The sequence below is a fragment of the Mirounga angustirostris genome, unplaced genomic scaffold (assembly GCF_029215605.1).
Source record: "Mirounga angustirostris isolate CCGP_5_RB_7025 unplaced genomic scaffold, mMirAng1.0.hap1 SCAF_2, whole genome shotgun sequence".
Classification (NCBI taxonomy): Eukaryota; Metazoa; Chordata; class Mammalia; order Carnivora; family Phocidae; genus Mirounga; species Mirounga angustirostris.
In genome coordinates, this window is record NW_026991710.1 from 11,640,391 (window position 1) to 11,660,681 (window position 20,291).

At 42.3% G+C, this 20,291-nt stretch overlaps 1 protein-coding gene across 6 annotated transcripts in view; it reads left to right on the forward strand.

Annotated features, from left to right (window-relative positions):
• Positions 1 to 20,291, forward strand: part of C1QTNF7 (C1q and TNF related 7) — a 106,591-nt gene that overhangs the window by 59,303 nt on the left and 26,997 nt on the right. For 2 of the 6 annotated variants that reach the window (XM_064584306.1, XM_045881462.3), the window contains exon 2: positions 20,223 to 20,284. The exons of the other annotated variants lie outside the window; for them this stretch is intronic. The gene's annotated coding sequence lies outside the window, so the exon portion shown is untranslated. The remainder of the gene's footprint in view (positions 1 to 20,222; positions 20,285 to 20,291) is intronic. 6 annotated transcript variants of the gene reach the window in all.

Consider the following 20,291-nt stretch of genomic DNA (forward strand, 5'->3'; position numbering starts at 1 on the left):
TGTTGGATTTTGGGCCCACCCTAGTCCAGGACAATTACAATCTCCTTTCCTTAACCTAATTATATCTGCAAAAGCCATTTTGCCAAGTAAGGTCACATTTTCAGGTTTTGAGTGAACCTGTCTTTTGGGGGCCAACGTTCAATCCACTCTAAATGCTTTCCGAATGGTTAAAACAAAAACTCTGTGCTTACAGGACTTTAAATGGCAGAGTCAGGGCCAACCTGGCTGGAGGAAGGGTTCCATGTGATCCTCAGTGAGAACCAAACAGTCTGAGAGAGCAAGAAAGCCCAATCATCTCTGCACCAAAGCCTTTGGCGTGGCTCTCTTCTCAAGTAAAGGACGTCTGAACAGCACTGTAGAAAGCATTTTTATATCAACTGGCAATTTAATAACACATCCGTAGCATGGAGATCACAAACCCTAACCCACAACACACACAGGCTTCCGAAATTAGGGTTGGCAATCATTTCAATTTTAATACACATTAAGTTATTCAGAATTTTAATGATTTGCATAACATTCTGTGGAATTACTAATGGAGTCAGTTCCTTTTCCAAGGTGATAAATGTATCAGTTAGGAAGGCCTTGGCTACAGTTGACAGAATACCTAAGGAACAGCAGCTTAAACTAAGTAGGGGTTTTATCTTGTCCCGTAACAAGAAGTCAGGGGGTTGCTGGTGTGAAAGGTTCAGCTGCTCATTCAAGACATCAGAGACCCCAGCTGCTTCTCTCTTCCCGCCCTATAATCCTTAACATGTTATCTTTCGTCCTCATACTTGTCGTTGAATGGCTCTGTGCTTGAGACATCACCTCTGTTCTATCAAAGGCGGAGGAGGAGATGGGGGTGCACCAAATGTGTCCTTTCCAGAATTCTCCAGATGTGCCTGATTGGCCAGAATGGTGTCACATGCTTCCCAAGGCCACCTGCACTACAAAGGAGGCCGGGAAGGAGGCATATATTGGCACCTGACAAAATCAGAATTCTGGTAGCAAACACGGGGCGGGTGGCGGGGGGAGGATATCGATTTTTAAATTATGATTAGTGAAGTAGAGTTGACATGCATTCTTATATTAGTTGCAGGTGTACAGCATAGTGATCCCACAACTCCTGGATATCGATTTAATAAGAGTATCTGCCGCAAAAAGAAATCTGGAAGGCTCGGGAAACTACATCTCAGAAAACCCTGTCCCTTCTTCCTGGCCAATATCTGTTGAGGCATTATCCCTCTCCCTGCTGAGCATTTCTCATCCGGATAATTAGGGCTTAGGATAAAATTTGAGCGGAGCGATCTTTTAAAAATGAAAACCAGATCCTGTTTTTCTCCCACTGCCTCCAAATAAACTGAACTTCAAATAAAATTTGAACTCCTCCCCACGGCCTCTGAGACCCAGCGTGGTCTAGCCCCTGTCCAGCCCCTTGGGGCCCATCTCCCGAGCCCTTGTCCTGGGTCTCTCCTGCTGTCCTGGGAACAGCCCGAGGGTTCCTGCTGCAGCGTCCTTTCTGTGGCTACTCCTCTGCAAGCTTCTGCTGTCCCCTTCCCAGTGGCAGGCCACATCTTTGCACCTCCCAGGTCTCTGCCCAAAGGTGGTTTCCCCAGAGAAAACTCCTCTGAGCCCCTCCCTGAGACTCCTCATCCTCCTACCTGCTTTCTAGTCCTCCTATCATTTATTATTATTTGAAATCATCCCTGCATGTGCTCCCTGCTCCCTGTCTGCCCACCGCTCTATAGGGCCCCTCCTCCAGGGCAAGACCACTTTCTGTCTTATTTGCCCTGTTTCCCCAGCTCCTGGCTCCACACTTCGCACATCAAAAGTTCTCAACAGATCTCTGTTGAATGAGTGAGAATATGGACCAGAGTTAAGAACCCAAACATCAAATATGCAAGCAGAACCAACAATGGGGAAGCAAGTTCGGGATAATGGGCCCCTAGAGTAGAAATGCACAAAGGGGCTCCTGGGTGGCTCAGTCGTTAAGCGTCTGCCTTCGGCTCAGATCATGATCCCAGGGTCCTGAGATCGAGCCCCACGTCGGATTCCCTGGTCCACGGGAAGCCTGCTTCTCCCTCTCCCACTCCCCCTGCTTGTGTTCCCTCTCTCGCTGTGTCTCTCTCTGTCAAATAAATAAATAAAATCTTTAAAAAAAAATCATGTACATATTAAAAAGAATAATGGAGGGACGCCTGGGTGGCTCAGTCGGTTAAGCGTCTGCCTTCAGCTCAGGTCATGATCCCAGGGTCCTGGGATCGAGCCCCACATCAGGCTCCCTGCTCGGCGGGAAGCCTGCTTCTCCCTCTCCCACTCCCCCTGCTTGTGTTCCCTCTCTCGCTGTGTTTCTATCAAATAAATAAATAAAATCTTTAAAGAAAAAAAAAGAGTAGGAACGCACCGAGGGTTACATGAAGATGAAGAGAGCAGCCTGTGCTTGCTGCCCTCAAAGGAGCACACAGTCCCCCCAGGAAAGTAAGAGGAAAAAAGGGTGTGGGCGCAGCATGATGGCTGCTGGCTTCAAACTTCCAAACTGGAAAATGGTGCACGAAGATTTTGCTAGAGGGATGCATATTGCAATGTTATTGGCAAAAGCAAAAACTGAAACCACCAAACCATCCAACAATAGAGAGTTAAGACAATTTCAATACACCCATATAATATAGTTTCGAAAAATTAGATTCCAGAATTATATTTTATTACATGGGAATAGAGTAAATATAGAATAAATGACAATGGGATTCCAAAAAAAAGCAATGCATAGAATAGTGCAATTTAAAAAAGAAGAGAGAAAGAGAAGATATATCTTCCCAGATGTAGATCGCAAAATGATAACAAGGTTATTTCTGGGTGGTCTGATGATTACAGCTGATTTCTATTTTCTTCCTTTTGTTTATCCATATAACCTAATTTTTCTATGATTAACATGTATTAATTATGTAATCTTTTTCCACTTTGGAACAACTGAATTAGGAATCATGTTTTAAATCCCATCTCTACAGTATGATCAAAACATTAGATATGAGAGGGGTTTTTCTTGGAGAGGGAGAGCAGGCTGCTGTTAAATATTATTCCAGGCACAAAATGTTTAAGAGATTCAGCAGGGCAGGGGGACAAGGGCCTGGATGGCAACACCAACGGTACAACCATGGGGAGGCCTAAGTGTCTGTTGACTTGAGGGCCGGTGGCACCATATGAACCTGAAGATCTGCCACCATAGACGGAATGCCTCTTATAGATGTACCTTGTGCCAAACTCACTTTATCTTCAAAACCGTGCAAATTAGGTATTACTCTCCCATTTTACAGATGAGAATCCTGAAGTTTAGGGAGGCTCAGTGAATTGTCCGATATCCTCCAGGGAGCAAAAGTTAGACCAACTGAGCCTGACTCCAAAGACCTTGTTTGTCCACTATGTTCCAGCTAAACCTCATTTATAATGTCAGCCTCAAGCCATAGAAGTGGAAGACAACTAGCCAGCAGTTAGTCCAGTGGATATGAAACATTTCTTTCTGTTGTTATTCTGGATCCATTGGTTTGAAGAAAATCTGAATCAGAGGCAAAATCAAATAAGACATTAAATGCAACATGATATCCTGGATTGGGTCTTGGAAAAGACAAAGAGCATTAGTGGAAAAGCTGGTGAAATCCAAACAGTCTGGAGTTTATTCTTAAAAAACATGATCGGTGATGGATGTTAGATAGATGATGGATGTTAGAGAGATGATAGAAAAGATGGAACTGCTCTTGTTGAATGATGAGTTGGGGGGTGGGGGTTGGTCTACTGAGATAGAAACCTGCCTACTCAGCTATCAACACCTCCCTCCATCTCAGCCCCGAAGAGGGCTCTAGGTTCTCCAGGGGAGCACTTTGGATCCCCTTGAGCTGATTCAGTCAGCTTTCCTTATGGATGAGGCATCTAAATCCCAACAATCAAAGTAACTTGAAAAGAGCTCTCAGCTAGACACGGCAGAGTGGACTAGAAACCCAGGGTTATAGACTGAATGTTGTGTCCCCACCAATATCCATCTGTTGAAGCCTTTACCCACAATGTGATGGTATTTATAGGCGGGCCTTTAGGAGGTAATTAGGTTTAAATGAGGTCATAAACATGGAGCCCTCATGATGGGGTTAGTGTTATTATAAGAAGAGGAAGAAGGACTAGAGCTCTCTCCCCACACCATGTGAGGTTATGACAAGAGGTGGTCATCTGTAAGCCAGGAAGAGGTTCTCATCAGGAACTGAACTGTCCCCACACCATGTGAGGTTATGACAAGACGTGGTCATCTGTAAGCCAGGAAGAGTTTCTCACCAGGAACTGAACTGGCCGGCATCTTGACTTTGGACGTTCCTGCCTCCAGAACTTGAAAAATAAATGTGTGTAAAACCAAGAAAAGTTGAACCCGCTTTATCAGACATCTTTATTCCTGAGAGGCTGTATGAACTGAAATATTGTTGACATATACAGAGCGAATTTGCTCTTTTTTTATTGAGTTTGGTATAACAGCATCCCCGGACCAGTGGTCCTCAGCCCCAGACCCTGCATCCAAATTATCTGGGGGGCTTGTTAAAAGTCCAGGTTCCTGGGCAAACTTAGGAGATTCTAAATCATTACAACTTGAGAATGGGTCCCTGAGACTGGTACTTATCAGCACTCTCCATTTGCAGTGGTTTTCTCAGGGAAGACAACCTGGGGAATGAGAGATGGATCTGGAAGGAAGACTCATTTTCACTGTATCTGCTTTTTGATATATGAATTTTTCCAACACCGTTGCGTTCTGCCTATTTAAAACTAAACTACACTTGGGGGCCCCTGGGTGGCTCAGCTGGTTAAGCGTTTGCCTTTGGCTCAGGTCTGATCTCGAGGTCCTGGGATCAAGCCCCCATCATGCTCCCAGATCAGCAGGGAGTCTGCTTTTCCCTCTGTGCTCTCCCTCTCTCTCTCTCCCACTCTCTCAAATAAATAAAATCTTTTAAAAAATTAATAAAATAAATAAAATAAAATAAACTACACTTAACTCCCCACACACTACCATGGTAAGGAGCAATGAATCTAGGGAGACACTGTCAGGTCCCTGAAAAACAGAGCATTATACAGAATCAGCTAGAGGGTCTCAGGGAAGCCTCATAAGCTAGAGTCCTGGCTGAGACAATGAGCTGTGGAGTCCAACAGCCCAGGCTCTGAACCTGCCTCTGCCTCAAACAACTAGCATTCATTTTTCTGAGCATCTGGTCTGTCAGATCTGTACAATAGGACCTACCTAACAGACTCATGAGGATGACTGGAGACAATGAACTTGAGCACTCAGCACAGAGCCTGGCACATAGTAGGCCCTCCGTAAAGAAAAGATTTTCGGGGCGCCTGGGTGGCTCAGTTGGTTAAGCAACTGCCTTCGGCTCAGGTCATGATCCTGGAGTCCCGGGATCGAGTCCCGCATCGGGATTGAGTCCCGCATCGGGCTCCCTGCTCGGCGGGGAGTCTGCTTCTCCCTCTGACCCTCCTCCCTCTCATGCTCTCTGTCTCTCACTCTCTCTCTCTCTCAAATAAATAAATAAAATCTTTAAAAAAAAAAAAGAAAAGATTTTATTTTTTTCTCCAGAGCCCCTGAGCTGGAATGGAGGTAACTGATATAATCAGGACTGAATTATTTTTTAGAGCAAAACTTTTCTTTGTTTTGTGAAACCAAATCAGCTATCTTAAAGCAAAAAAGCATATGTGTTAGAACGGTCTCCACATGCCCTGCTAGGTGCTAAAAGCCAAGATTGCTCACCATGGGGTTCCTGCAATCAGCACTAATCTAGGAAATCAGAACTCTGTACAAATTTTCACTTAAGTTATAAATGTGTGCATTCATAATTTTCTTGGACATCTTCCACACTATTGTGAAGCTTTGGCTTACTGTATGTTCTTTTAACTAAATTTTTCCTTAAATATATAAATAACTATATTACAAAATATTTGGAAAATAGGAGAAAAAAGTTCACAATTCCATGATGTGAACACAATGGATGTTGGTATTTTGTTATATTTTCTGCTAGGCTGTTAACATGTGAGTTATAATCATCATAAGCATTATATTCACACTAAACATCATTTTGTCTCGATTTTTCTATCAGTATATTTTCTATCAGTATATTTTCCCTATTTTGGATTTTCCCTAACATTTTCCCTATTATGGCAAAATCATCATGACCAAACTTTCAACTAGCTGCATAATATTCCACCGAGTGACTATGCCATGATATATTTAACAACCCCCCATTGTCTAACATTTCCATTTATTCTAATTTTTTTTTGCTGTTTTTAATAATGCTGCAATGAACATTTTTGTATGTAGATATTTCTATTGAATTAAAAACTATTTCCTTAGGCTAAATTCATACAAATGACAAGTCTTCTGTTTCTCAAATATGAAATTAAATTAGGGAACGGTATTACCCTAACTAGATAAAGTTAGAAAAATAACAATTTCATGTGAATGTTCTCTTTCTCTGGTTTTCAGAATTACCTGGGGAAAAACTTTTTGCACAGATCTGGTAGATCACACAAGCGGTCTGTGATCTACCAGAGACAAACAGAACTGCAAAAAGTTCACAGGGCAACATTTTATTTGGCTGTTACAGCTTCAACATCAGTTTTGAATTACTAGCAAGAGACAACCCAGAGCTTTGAGGAGCATAAGTGCCGGTCACCCAGCTCACATCCCATTGTCCACATGTGACCAGGAAGGGAAAGAAACTGCCCTTGGCCCCCCTGAAAAAACCTCCCCTGGAAATGAACGTGTACACTAACTAAAACAATCCTTTGACACTATTCAACAACTCTCTGGTGAGCTTCTATCAGCACCCTGATGCCAAAAATTTATTCATTTTCCATTATTCCAGAAAGATCGTAATTCGATTTGGTACGAACTTGTTTATATTAATAACAACTTATATTTACCAAGCACTTGCCATGTGCCAATCTTCTAATATATATCCTAAATATAGGTTAGCTTTCATTCCATGTTATAGAAGGCACACGGAGGCACAGAGACTGGAATTTTCTCAAGATCACAGTTAGTAAGTGGTGGAGCTGGGCTTCAAGCACAGGCATGCTTGCTTTAGAAATCATTATGTTGACCAGCCCCAGAGACCCCTACTCTCGTGTTGCCTGGGGCTCGGGCAGGATCTCCTGGTTTCACCTGTATTCATTTCCCCTATTGCTACAAATTACCACAAACTTGGTGGCTTAAATCAACATGGTTCTTAATCTACAGCTCGGGAGATGAGAAGTCTAAAACAGGTTCACAGGACTGTGTTCCTTGGCGGCTCTAGGGGAGAAGCTTCTTCTTTTCTAGAGGCTGCCTACATTCCTTGCCTCGTGGCCATTTCTCCACCTTCAGAGCCATCAGATAGCACCTCCTTCCCTCGGCTTTCATCCTCACATTATTTTCCCTCTCCAACACCAACCCCCCTGCTTCCCTCTAGTAAGGGCTCTTGATTTTTTATCAGGAGCCTGACCTGGATAACCCAGGATAATCTCCCTCTCTCAAGACATAACTTCATCACATCTGCGAAGCCCCTTTGCCAAGCAAGGTCGCACAGTAACAGGTGCTAGGGGTTAGGACATGGACATCTTTGGGTGGCCTGTGCTCAGTTTTCCACAGCTGGGAAGTAAGTAAAGCTGAAAGACAATGCGGAAGGCCACAAGTGTACCTGCAGAGCTATTTCCTCTGAGATGTTACAAGAAGGAAAAGCTGTCAGGCTTAGAGTCCCAGCAATCCCAACAGAACCAGCATTAGGGATAGAGACAGCATTCAAAGAAAGAGTGCCCACCACTCTGTCTCTAAGCAGCTAACACAGTCCACATCCTTCACTTAACCCATTTTGTGATCACAACAACCCTGACAGGGAGCATCCTTGTCCGTAAAACAGAGGCGAGAGGCTCAGATTAGTTATGTAACTCTCTTGTGGTCACACAGCTAGCAAGGCTGGTGGGCACCAGGCCTGTGATTAGGACCCAGGTGACTCTGACCCCAAAGCGCAGATATAATCTACCCTGCCCAGGTGACTGCTAACAAAAGTGATCAAAATGAACCACACCAGCAGCGTGCACACAACCCCTCCACACCCACGCCCTGCACAACATTTAACACCGATTTCCTTATCCATTTGTTTGTCTACATGTTTGTTACCTATCTCTCCGTGAAGGTAAAGATCTTGTCTGTTGCTGACCGCTGTCACCCCAACTCTGAGAACAGACCAAGCACATAGTAGACCCTGAGAGCTGTTTGTGTAACAAACGAATAACACTTCTTTGACCGAGAGATAACCGGTGTGAGGAAACCCCACCACATACAACGTGGCTGAGATGCTTAAAATTAACAAACACCCCAAAAGTCTCTCAACAGCCAAAACAAACAACTCTACATTCCAAGTCAATGCACTATCTCTTTAAAAAACCCCTTGAGACCCAATCCAGAGCCTGTGTTGTCTTTCTGGAAAGTGATTTCTAACTAATTTGTTGAGCTCTTTATCACTCTACTTCCTGCTAAAAGATATATGCTTCAGTGACTGAAATTGAAGATGATGATTATCCATCTGAAACACAGGATCCAAGGGAGCAAGGTACTGTGCATGAATACGAGAGAGTTACAGCCTCTGTAGGTGGAGAAAACGATTCAGAGAAACTGAGCCATGACATTTCTCAAATTGACAAGTTGGAAAGCCCCAACCCCAACACTTGTGTGCCCCTCCCTCAGCCCCTACAAAATGGATTGTCTCAGTGTAAGGACCTCATCCTCTGAAACACACATAACTAGACAGAACCACCTGGACTCAAAGAGATGATATTCTTTCATGCACACAGGACTTTGTCATTATGGTCATATGCACTTGATTATTTTTAAATTTGGACTCTGCACGTAAATATAATACCATTGCTTTTTTGATTCACACTGTGACCTTACATATCCCTCCCTCGTGGCCACTGGTCACTTCTTTTCTATCTGTCTCTCTCCCCCAAGAGTGCTGTAAGCTTCTTTGTGGCAGATAAGTGACTACATCATTTTTGAATCCTAACCTTGGTGATTGGCACTGCATGTTGGATGAATGAATGAGTCTTTTATTATAAAAATAATGCATGATTATTATGAATTTCAGAAAATAAAGGTAGAGAACAACAAACAGGTTCATGATCATGAAAAAAAACAAGAAAGATTTTGTTATATTTCTCTCTTTTTTTAATGTAGAGTGCTCTTTCTTTCGTTTTATTTTTCTCCTTACAAAATCCTATGCGCACATTTCTGTGTTGGGACTTTTTCACTGAACCTTATAATATAAGCATTGCCCTGTGCCATCTCAAAGTTCTGAAGACTGATTAAAGATAAAAATGTTCTAACCTGGCTCTTGAGGGCCCACTGGGTGCATTATTAACTTCAACTCTGGTGTTTTCCGAAGAGAATGCTACCTGTGACCCAGCTACTAATAAATCAGGCTTAATTTCCTCAACTCACCTAGAAAATCCTTTTGTTTTTCCTCTTCTGCCTTTTTACCATCCGTGACCTAAATGGAGCTGGCCCCATGTCTTCTCAGCTTGATAAATAGCAACAGCCATCTGAATCTATCCCTAAAACCATCCAGCAGGAGACTTTTGGCAAAATATGGCATAGGGCATTCTGGTTCTAGTGCTGTTCTATTGGGTTTTTTTCTATTAAAATAAATGTTTTCATGAGCTCACAAATGTGTTAGTCATAACCATCACAGAGTTCCAGTTGATGTTTAAAAAACAAACTAGGTTTGGGAGAAAATTCAAGAGGCCTTCCATTGTCCAAATTTGTTCCCAGTCAACAGAGAACAGGGGCCAATGCCTTGAAACCAAACATATTTTTATGAAACCAAACATCATAAAACATGAGTGAGCATACCCTTACATCACTCAGACCACTAAGATTAATAGACACGCTGAAAGCATTTGCTTCACACTTGCTCAACTGAACAAATACATCTTTTCACAAAACTGATCCAAAAGCTTAGCCATTCCCAGATGTCTAAAATACAAGACTCTTTGCTCTCAAATTCCTCAATGAGAAAGTGTAGAAGAAGAGAATTTGGGACTTTAACCAAATGTTTAAATCTGGCGCCAAGAAGAGAAGGAGCTAAAATTGTACATAAAGTAAGAAAGAAAAAAAGAAAGAAAGAAAGAAAGAAAGAAAGAAAGAAAGAAAGAAAGAAAGAAAGAAAGAAAGAAAGGAAGGAAGGAAGGAAGGAAAAAGAAAGGAAGGAAGGAAGGAAGAAAGAGAAAGAAAGAAAGAAAGAAAGAAAGAAAGAAAGAAAGAAAGAAAGAAAGAAAGAAAGAAAGAAAAGGAGGAAGAAGGAAGGAAGGAAAGAAAAGAGGGAGGAAGAGAAAATACACTGAGATAAATATCCACAAATAATCTCTTATATTATCAATGTTTTATTTCTTTGAGAAAAAGGACGTTCCTTCTATCTACACATGATATTGTCCATTGGGAGGGTAGAGTGAGTTTGTTTTGTTTTAATGCAGCATTTATTGACTTTTTAAAACCAAAAGGAATATGCTTATTGCCCCCCATGGAAATTTGGAAACCGCAATGGAAATGAAAGTCGAAAATATAAATCACCCATAACACCTCCACACAACAATAGAGCCACATTAGTATTTTGATATTGAAGCTTCTCATCTTTGTGATACATTTATTATTTCTTAAAGCTAAAATGAATGTTCCAACAGTAGAGACACTATTTGACAGCCTATTTTTCCCCTTAATTAATATGTAATAAACATTTGCCTCTGTCATTAAATGTTCTTGTAGAACATGGATTCCAGTGGCTACAAAATAGTCCTTTTGTTGATGTGCCATTGACTTAATCAACCTATAACTGTAAAAGAAATAATTTCTAATAACCAAAAAAGAGTATGTTAAGTTGTGATCAACATCACTGTACATATAGCATTGTCTACATTTTTTAAAATTTTCTTCAAATTAAATCATAAAAGTAGAAATGTTGAGACAAAGAGTTGCACAATTTTCAGACTCTTCGTATATATTGTCAATATAAATTTTGCATTCCTAAGAGGTTGTACCACTTTGTATTTGCACAACCTATGGACATGCCTACCCTCTAGCTAGTTTGAATTCTGTGAATCTTTACCAAACTACTTGGCCATTAAAACTGTTTTGTTTTGCTACCATTCATTTATTTATTAAACACGTGCCTATCCAGACACTTCTTTGTGCAGGCTCAGCACTGCAGCAAACACAAGCTCCAGCAGACAGCCTGGGTTGGACTCCCAGCTCTGTCTTGCTCCCTCTTTGATAGCGGGCATGTTCCTCACCTGAGCCTCCATTTCCTCAGGTACAACACAGAGGCAAACACAACCCACCCAAGAGGTGAGTCTGGAAGTTAGCCACACTGACATATGTACACAATGCTGCATTCCCAGGCAGGGTCCCGGGGCCTCTCAGAAAGGGTTGGTACCTGAGTTCTACTTCCCTGCAAACCTGGGCAGCTACTCTGTTGAGGCACCAGCTCTCTCCATGACATTTGACTGAGCCTCGGTTGGGAAGACTCAGCCCTGCACTTGATGTACTCTGGTGTCTCAGACAACTCCTCCTCCATCTGAGGGAAGACAGACCAATTTATCAGAAGCTGATATCTGCAGTTTGTTAGATCTCACATTGACATTGCATTCATTCTAAGGGGAGAACTGTGCCCCCCCACACACACACACACAGTGTCTGAGTCACATGACCTCAAAGTCCCTCCTTTTACATTAAAGTCAGAGGCTTTAGTGGATGTAGAATTTGGCTAAAATTTGGCCAACTCTGCCTTAACTCTCAGCTCTGTCACTCTGTTTTGCCTTAGCTCCCCTTCTCTATATGGAAGAATTTCCAGCAATAACTCAAATAATGCTAGTTTTTTTATTTCAGATCTTTTATAAAGAAAATTTTTTTATTTCTTTATTTAAAAAAATTAAAAATTACTAGTTAAGCTGAGGCTCCATTTTGATCCTTCCCTTGCTCCTCGGTTAACCACTAGCCTGGAGCTAGTGTAATTCATTTCCATGCATTACTGTTTATGGAAGTGAAACTTACATGATATAAAATTTACCATCTTAAACAGTTCAGTGACATTTAGTGCATTACAATGTACAACCACCATCTCTATCAAGCTCCAAAACATTTCCTTCATGCCAAAAGAAAACCTCTGTAACCATTAAGCAGTCACTTCTCATTTCTTACGCCCACCTCCAACCCTTGGCAACTACCACTCTGCTTTCCATCTCTACAGATTTACCTGTTCTGGATATTTCATACAAATGGACATACACAATACGTGGATTTTTGTGTCTAGTTTTCTTCACTTAGAATAATGTCTTCAGGGGCGCCTGGGTGGCTCAGTTGGTTAAGCGGCTGCCTTCGGCTCAGGTCATGATCCCAGGGTCCTGGGATCGAGCGCCACATCGGGCTCCCTGCTCGGCGGAGAGCCTGCTTCTCCCTCTCCCTCTGTCTGCCCCTCTTTCTACTTGTGCTCTCTCTCTATCTCTGTTAAATAAATAAAAATCTTAAAAAAAAAAAAAAAGAAAAATGTCTTCAGGGTTCTTCCATGTTGTGACATATATCAGTACTTCCTTCCTTTTTCAGAGCTGAACAATATTCCATTGTATGCTTACACTGTCTAAGTTGGGATAGAGTTCCATGCACACCTACTTGCTGCCTACCGCATTGTGCCAGGATTTCTTATTCTGTGATGATCCAGGCAAGAGCCCTGCTTCCCTAATGCACAAACTTGGTGGATGGTGCAGGCAGGAAGATGGCTAGGTGTTCTGGCACATGGTCTTTGCCACCAACAAACCCGGGTTCGAGCCATGGCTCTAACCCTTTGTAATTACATGAGTATGATTAAGGTGACTGGCCCTTTATGCCTTTGTTTTCTCTATTTTCTCTATTTCTCTAAAGATCTAACAATCTTCTCTCATTCCATAAAATGAGCATGAAATATTAACCACCTCATTTGGGGTTGCTGAGTGCAGCACACAAGACAATGCACAGTGACTGTGCGGGGACCAGCACACAGTAAGTGGCTGATTAAACACATTTTTAAATCATTTATCAAGCACCTGCCCTGTGGCAGGCACTGTTCTAGTGGTAAGAGTGCAACAGTAGGCAAAACAATAAACAATAGATAGCACCCAGTCTAGAGAGAAAGCAGATAATATAAAGTGAAGACCACCACCTGTGTGATCATGGGTTGGGGTGCTATGGAGCAGAGAGAGGGTGCTCCAGAACTAGGTGGGGTTGACAATGTCAGAGGGGTTCCCATAGGACACAATGTCTAATCCATCAAGACTTAAACAAAAATAGGTCTCCATTCCTCTCTCTGTATCTCCTGCTGCCACAGTGCCCACCATGATTATCTCTTGCCCTACTGGCTGCATCAGCCTCCCAACCGACCACTCATCTCCCTTCACCAGCCCTCTCCAATCCACTGTCCACTCAGCAGAGCATCATTTTAAGAATAACAAAGATGACCTGAGCCAAAATCAAGTCAGATGCTCAGCCTCAACTGGCTGAGCCACCCAGGTGAGCCTCCCATTACTCTTAAGATACAATTTAACCCTTCAAGCCCTGAGTTGACCTCATCTATTTCTCTGCCTCTGTTACAGGCCACCTTGCCCTGTAAGCCCCAACCCACTGTCCTTTCATTTGTTAGAATTCCCAAAGCCCTCTCCTGCCATAGGACCTTCAGGCTCTTCTCCCTTCCTGGAGGACTCCTCTCCTGTCTTCACCCAGCTAAGTCATCCTCAGGAATCTCCTTAAATTTCCCTTTCTTAGAGTGGTCTTCCCTGACCCCTAGAACTAAAATAGTTCCCCCTTTTTAATTTCTGACACAACTCCCCTTTTTTTTCTTTGTAGCACTTACTATCCTTGGTGTGTAGTTACTTACAAAGAAGTCGTAAAATATAGTGGTTAAGAGTCTAAGCCTGCATGGTCTCAGGCAAGATACATACTTCTTGTGCCTGGGTCTTTCCACGTATAAAGTGAAAATAGTAATAATAGTAACTACCTTCTCTGGTTTTAAGAAGATGAAGTGAGTGGATGTGTGTGAAGCCTTCAGCACAGTGTGGAACCCAGGACAGCACTCAGTGAAACTCCTGGGAGTTGTTCAGCCCCCTAACCCACTGCAGATTCAGAGGCCTCATTGAGTCAACAGTATTGACAAATGCCTGGGCACATAGTTGAATGTTAATGAAGATTTTTTTTTTTTTAATAAGTGTGGTTTTGAACCAGATGAAGAAACAGAGAGAAAGATCTTGCAGGTTGAAAGAGAGCAACAACATGCAATGTCATAGAGCTCCACAAGAATAAAGTGCATATAAGGACTAGAAAGGGCTTGTCTAACTCTACACCTCAGCATATGGCCAGTAGTTGGTATAGGGGAGTGGAATAAATCTCAGTGAAGTGAATGAACGGCCCAGAGTTAGCAGAGCCAGCTTTCAGTTGATCTGGAAGAGTAGTAGGCTCTAGATAGCCTGAAGGGCAAAGGAAAAGCAAAAGAAAGCCAGCGATGAGCAAGGGAAAGGCTCACTGGTAGGTCAAGGTCAGTGTAGAGCCTTGGTGGGAAGGCCAGGAGGGCTTGCACTTCGGGTGCGGAAGAGATAGGAATAGATTCTACCTCCTGGCCACATAACTCTGATTTTTGAGCAAGGGCTCTTGGAAAGCTTTTTAAAAGTGGTTCATACTAAAAAAAAAAAAAAAAGTGGCTCATACTTCAAAGACTCCATAGAAGAGGAACCCCCTGGGGACTGAAGGCTTCTGATGCCCTTGAGACCTGACCACATCAGAAGGCAACTTTGGTGTCTTTCCAGAGCCATCCACCCAGGGGGACAATGAGATGACTTCAACCCAGGTGATGTGTCTCATCACCTGTATCCCAACTGGCAAGGTCAGCTGAGCACCCACTAGGCACTATGGCTCTAGTTCTGTGAAATTACAAATGACCAGGGCTTAACCCCTGGCTGGGGCTGCGTAGGGAATTTGGGACCACCCAACCCAGAGTTAGTGCCATTGTCAGTGCCACTGTGGAACAGGCTTCAATGTCCTCTCCACAAAACATGCTGCTCTGATCAAGCATCAGTAGAGGTCAGCTTTGCCTGCCTTAAACGTTACTTCCAAATCGAAGATTCTGTGGCTCTGTCTGTGTTCCACGGACTAAGGGTGCCTGACTGTTGGGGAGCTTACATTCTCCTGGATTTTGTTTTCATACAGGAACAGGGTAGTGTAAATTCACATAACCTTTTGGAAAGCAGTTTGACAGCATGTACCAAGAGAAACATAAAACATCAAATTTGACCCAGTAATTCCATTTCTGGGAATCTATCCTAAGGAAATAATCCTAAATAGGGATAAAGGCTTATGCACAAAAGTTTTCAATGTAATCTCGTTTATAACAGAAAAAAAATGGAAATAGCTTAATTGTCCAATCATGGGGGGGAGAAGATTAAATAAATTATGGTATAACTACTTGATGAATATTATTTGGCCATTAATGGTTCCAAAGAATAACAGAGGAGAAATGCTTATTATATAATATTAGGTTAAAGAAAAAGCAAGCAGATGATCCAGTAATCCCACTTCTGGGTACATATCCAAAGGAAAAGAAAACAGGATATAAAAGAGATATCTGCACTCCCATGTTTATTGCGACATTATTCACAACAGCCAAGATACGGAAACAACCTAAGTGCCCATTACCCATTGAATGGATAAAGATGTGGTATATATAATAGAATATTATTCAGCCATGAGAAAGAAGGAAATCCTGCCATTTGTGACAATATGGATGGTCCTTAAAGTCATTATGGTAAGGGAGACAAGTCAAACAGAGAAAGACAAATACTGTATGATATCACTTATATGTTGATTCTAAAAAAGTCGACTATGGCTACAATGGCAATCATATTTTAATACATATATGTATCAAATCAACATGTTTTATACCTCAAATTTACACAATGTTGTGTGTCAGATATATTTCAATTGACAGAAAGAAAGAAAGAAGAAAGAGCAGCAACTGTGATAGATAATATCACAATCTTTGAATAGAAGATCTATGTTCACACACACACAGAACAAAAACTAATACAAAAAAATAAGCCAGAATGGTAATAGTGATTATCTGAGAGATAGAACTATAATTTTTGTTACTTTTATTTTTCCACATTTTCCTCTTCTACAAGTTTTCTTTAATGAACACATATTTAAAATAAAATATGAATAATTTTGTATGACAATGATACTCAGCAATAGAGCATAGACAATCAATTTTGAGGTTAAAAGAGAATACATGCATTTTGATGAAAACTTTGTAAACTATGACTAGGAAAACATATTAGAAGGAAATCACACACACACACACACACACACAGAGCCAAACAAAAAAATGAACAAACTAAACCTGTCATTGGTTCCATTAGAAACATGACCCATGGTTGAATGGTTTTCTTACCTGTCTTTGCCCAAGGGTGCTATCTACCATAGCCCTTCATTCTTATCTTCCTCCAATCCTTCTGGACATGGCAGTCCAAGAGCTCTTTTTAAACTGTATGTATGGTCCTGTCACTCCCAATCTTACTCTCCATGTGCTTCTTATTGCTGTTCAGTTAAATTCCAAGATCCACAATGGCCTTTCCACTCCTGTGATCAGCCTCTGCCTCAACCTCCACCTGCATTTCTCATCATGCTTCTCACAATATTCTGCTCCGCACAAGCTTTGTCCTACCTTCTCCAAGGTATCCTGTCCTCTCTCATGCCACGCTTTTCCTCAAGCTTTTAGTTCTGCCTTGACAGCCTACTCTACCCCGCCTCACACTTATTTTCCCAGATATCTGACATCATCCTTCAAGTCTCGAAAAGTTGTTTAGAAGTTATTCTCTCAGGCAGTTTCTCTAACAACACAGATGAGATTATTCTGAAAACACAGATCCAGAGCCCAGAAGGAACGTCACCGAAGACATGCATTTCCTAGCACCAGCAAGCAGGTAAATTCTAAATACTGCTAAACAAAAACAAAAAAAAAAAAAAGGAAGAAAAGAAAGGAATGTCTCTGACTTAGAATTGCTTCTCCTTTCACCAACAAAACCAACATTTCTTGAGTGGCACAAACGCCAGTCAATGAGATGCATTACTTCATTAATCTTAACAATCATACCTGGTTTGAGCTGTTTTAGATTTTTTAATTTATGGAAGAGAAAAGTAAGGTTTAGAGAGCTCATGCAAATTGCCCAAGGGTGCATGGCTGGGCAATGAAAACTTTGGCCTTCAAAGCCAGTGGTCTTACTCCATCAGCTGCCACAAAGAAATGTCAGTGGGAAGAGAGAAGATGTGGAGAGTCCTGCTAATTTAGACTGTGGTAACATTTCATTGCTTTTGTCCTTTTTGCCAAAACCGCTATACTCAGCTTTCTTCCCAAGCACACTATGAGTCACTGTTGGATTTTCAGCTCTCTCTCCACTGGGATGGAGTCAGTGAGAATGTTGTTTTGGCTGGCAGGGAATGTGTGCAAGTGGTACCACCTGCTGCTAAATCTTTGCCTTTGTTGGGTCTATTGTCACTCTTAACTCTGAGACTGGCTCGTGTCCATGGTTCTCCTCCAGAATGCCTCAAATGTTTTCAGCAAGAAGCAAAGCAGAGAACAAGGGTCTTCTGTTATCTGGGTAAACATTTAGAAACACCGGGCAGTTGGAATAGAACTGAAATGCCCACAAAGAAGTGAGTTTAGGGGTTTTCAATAAATTTAAGTTATCATTATTACTATTATTATTATTTTATTTTTGTTATTATTATTATCACCACCATCATCACTATTTTTCTGCCTAGATAATGTCACACAGACACTCTCAAAACCCTCAGGATAAAAAGTTTCATCACTAACTGGCCATGTTACCTCTGGCCTCCCTGAAACCAAAGACGGGCCCCTGGGTGGTTTTGAGGGGCAAAGTGGGCACAGAGAACACAGGACAGAAGATTCATCAGAGACCAGGAGCCAAAGCTGCAATAGCCAGAGCAGCAAAGATAATGCCAGCAATATTAACTCACCTAGTAGTTACTGAGTGCCTACTAGGCTCTAGGCAACGTGGGACTCATTTTCTGTAGATTGTTTCAATTAATCTTTATAACAATCATGGGAGCTAAGCAGTATTACTGTCCTCACATTAAACTAAAGGTTTGGGGCACCTGGGTGGCTCAGTTGGTTAAGCGACTGCCTTCAGCTCAGGTCATGATCCTGGAGTCCCGGGATCGAGTCCCGCATCGGGCTCCCTGCTCGGCAGGGAGCCTGCTTCTCCCTCTGACCTTCCCCCCTCTCATGTGCTCTCTGTCTCTCTCATTCTCTCTGTCTCAGATATATAAATAAAATCTTAAAAAAAAAAAAACTAAAGGTTTGATTGGGGGGGGTGTCAGAAAAATCTGAGTTTGAATGCCAAATCTATCACTTAGTAGCGGCATGACCTTTGCAAATTCTCTCATCTGGGCTCCTGACTTTCCGTATCTCTAATAAACAGATAATAATACCTACTTCACTAAGTGGTCAGGATTCTCTATAGCAGGTGCTTCATAAATGGGTGTTATTATTTGCTGCCTTCAGAATAGGAGTCCCCATAAATGATGTTGATCATTAGCCCCTTGAAGGACCTCCTCTGGGCTGCCAGTTGCAACCCTTCCAATAGGTCCCTTGCCCTGGCCACTAACTAATGTCCTGGGAGGGAAGATATATACCTCTCAATGACCATCAGAGAAAGAGTGGCCCTATGTAGCCAGCTGGAAGGGAGAGGAGATGTTTTTGGCTTCCAAGGTGTTCCAGGAATCCAAGAACAAGGTGGGTCTCACCATTCCAACCAAAGCCATCCCACATACCAGCAAATAATTCCTCTTCCCATTTGTGCTTTCTGTGATTTTCCCTTGCATTTGCCCTGTGGCAAAGTTCTATCTAATGGATATTTTGGATCAAAAAAATTACAGAGTGGGTTTAACTATTGGAATGAATTTAAATAGGAAAGTGATATTATTCACTCATCTAGCAAATCTGTTTATCAAGTGCCCATCGTTTGGGTTCACTTTAGTAACACAGGAGAGCTTGGACTTGAAGGCAGAGACGGCAAGGCCAGAGAGAGCAGGTCAGAGGCCATTGCAAGAGGTCAGGGGAGAGACAGGAAGGTAGGGGAGCTACTCACATGGCTGTTGGACCTTACTGGTCAGTGGTTGCCTCCAGAACCCAATCAGCATTTAAGACTAACTTCCTTGCTCTTATTCTGGCATCTAATTAGAATAAGTCATTAATCCACCAGTATATAGTGAGCACCTTTAGATTCTATCCCTTGGCTGCCATGTGGGGGGCATAGGTGAGGAAGAGAGGGTTCTTGCCCCAGAGGAGCACACTGTAAGGGGCGCATTCTCGTACCTGAGTCTTTATCAGGTATAACAGAAGCCTAGATTCCCCACAGAGACTGCAAACCCCTTAAAAGTAGGGATTGGCTTCCCCACATTTATCGGGGCCCCAGTGACTAGTACCCCTCTTCCCTTCTAGAACTTTAGACAACTGAGAAATGAAACAAAAGTTTGTGGGCATCCACATTGTGGAAATAAGTGAAGATGAACCAGATGAGAACAAGAAAAGGCTATTTATTCTGAACTTGCTATAGCAAGGGAGTGAGCCACCATCACTTGCATTTTGGCAGAGTCTCAAAGACAGGCAGAGGGGCAGGAAAGCTTTATAGTAGAAGAAACCAGGAGGCTGATTGGAGGCTGTTGGTTTGGGGAGGAGGAGGGTTTTGGAGTCCAGCTCTGCCCCTCACCAGCACTGCCAATCTGCCCCTAACTTCGGTCCCCTTGTGCACCATGAAGAAGTCCTAGCAGCTACCTCCTGGGGCTCATGGTAAAGAATAACCAGGGCGCCTGGGTGGCTCAGTTGGTTGAGCATCTGCCTTCAGCTCAGGTCATGATCCCAGGGTCCTGGGATCGAGTCCCACATCGGGCTTCCCGCTCCTGGGGATCCTGCTTCTCCCTCTGCCTCTCTCTCTCTGTCTCTTATGAATAAATAAATAAAATCTTTTTAAAAAATTTAAAAAAAAAAGAAGAAGAACCAAGAAATACATATAAAGTGCTTAGGACGGTGCCTTGGCACAATAAACGCTTGATAAATGGTAACTATTTTTTTATTTTTCATCATTCAAAGATGCGGCATCTCAGAAACAAGCTTAAGTGTCCATCGATGGATGAATGGATAGAGGAAATGTGGTATGTA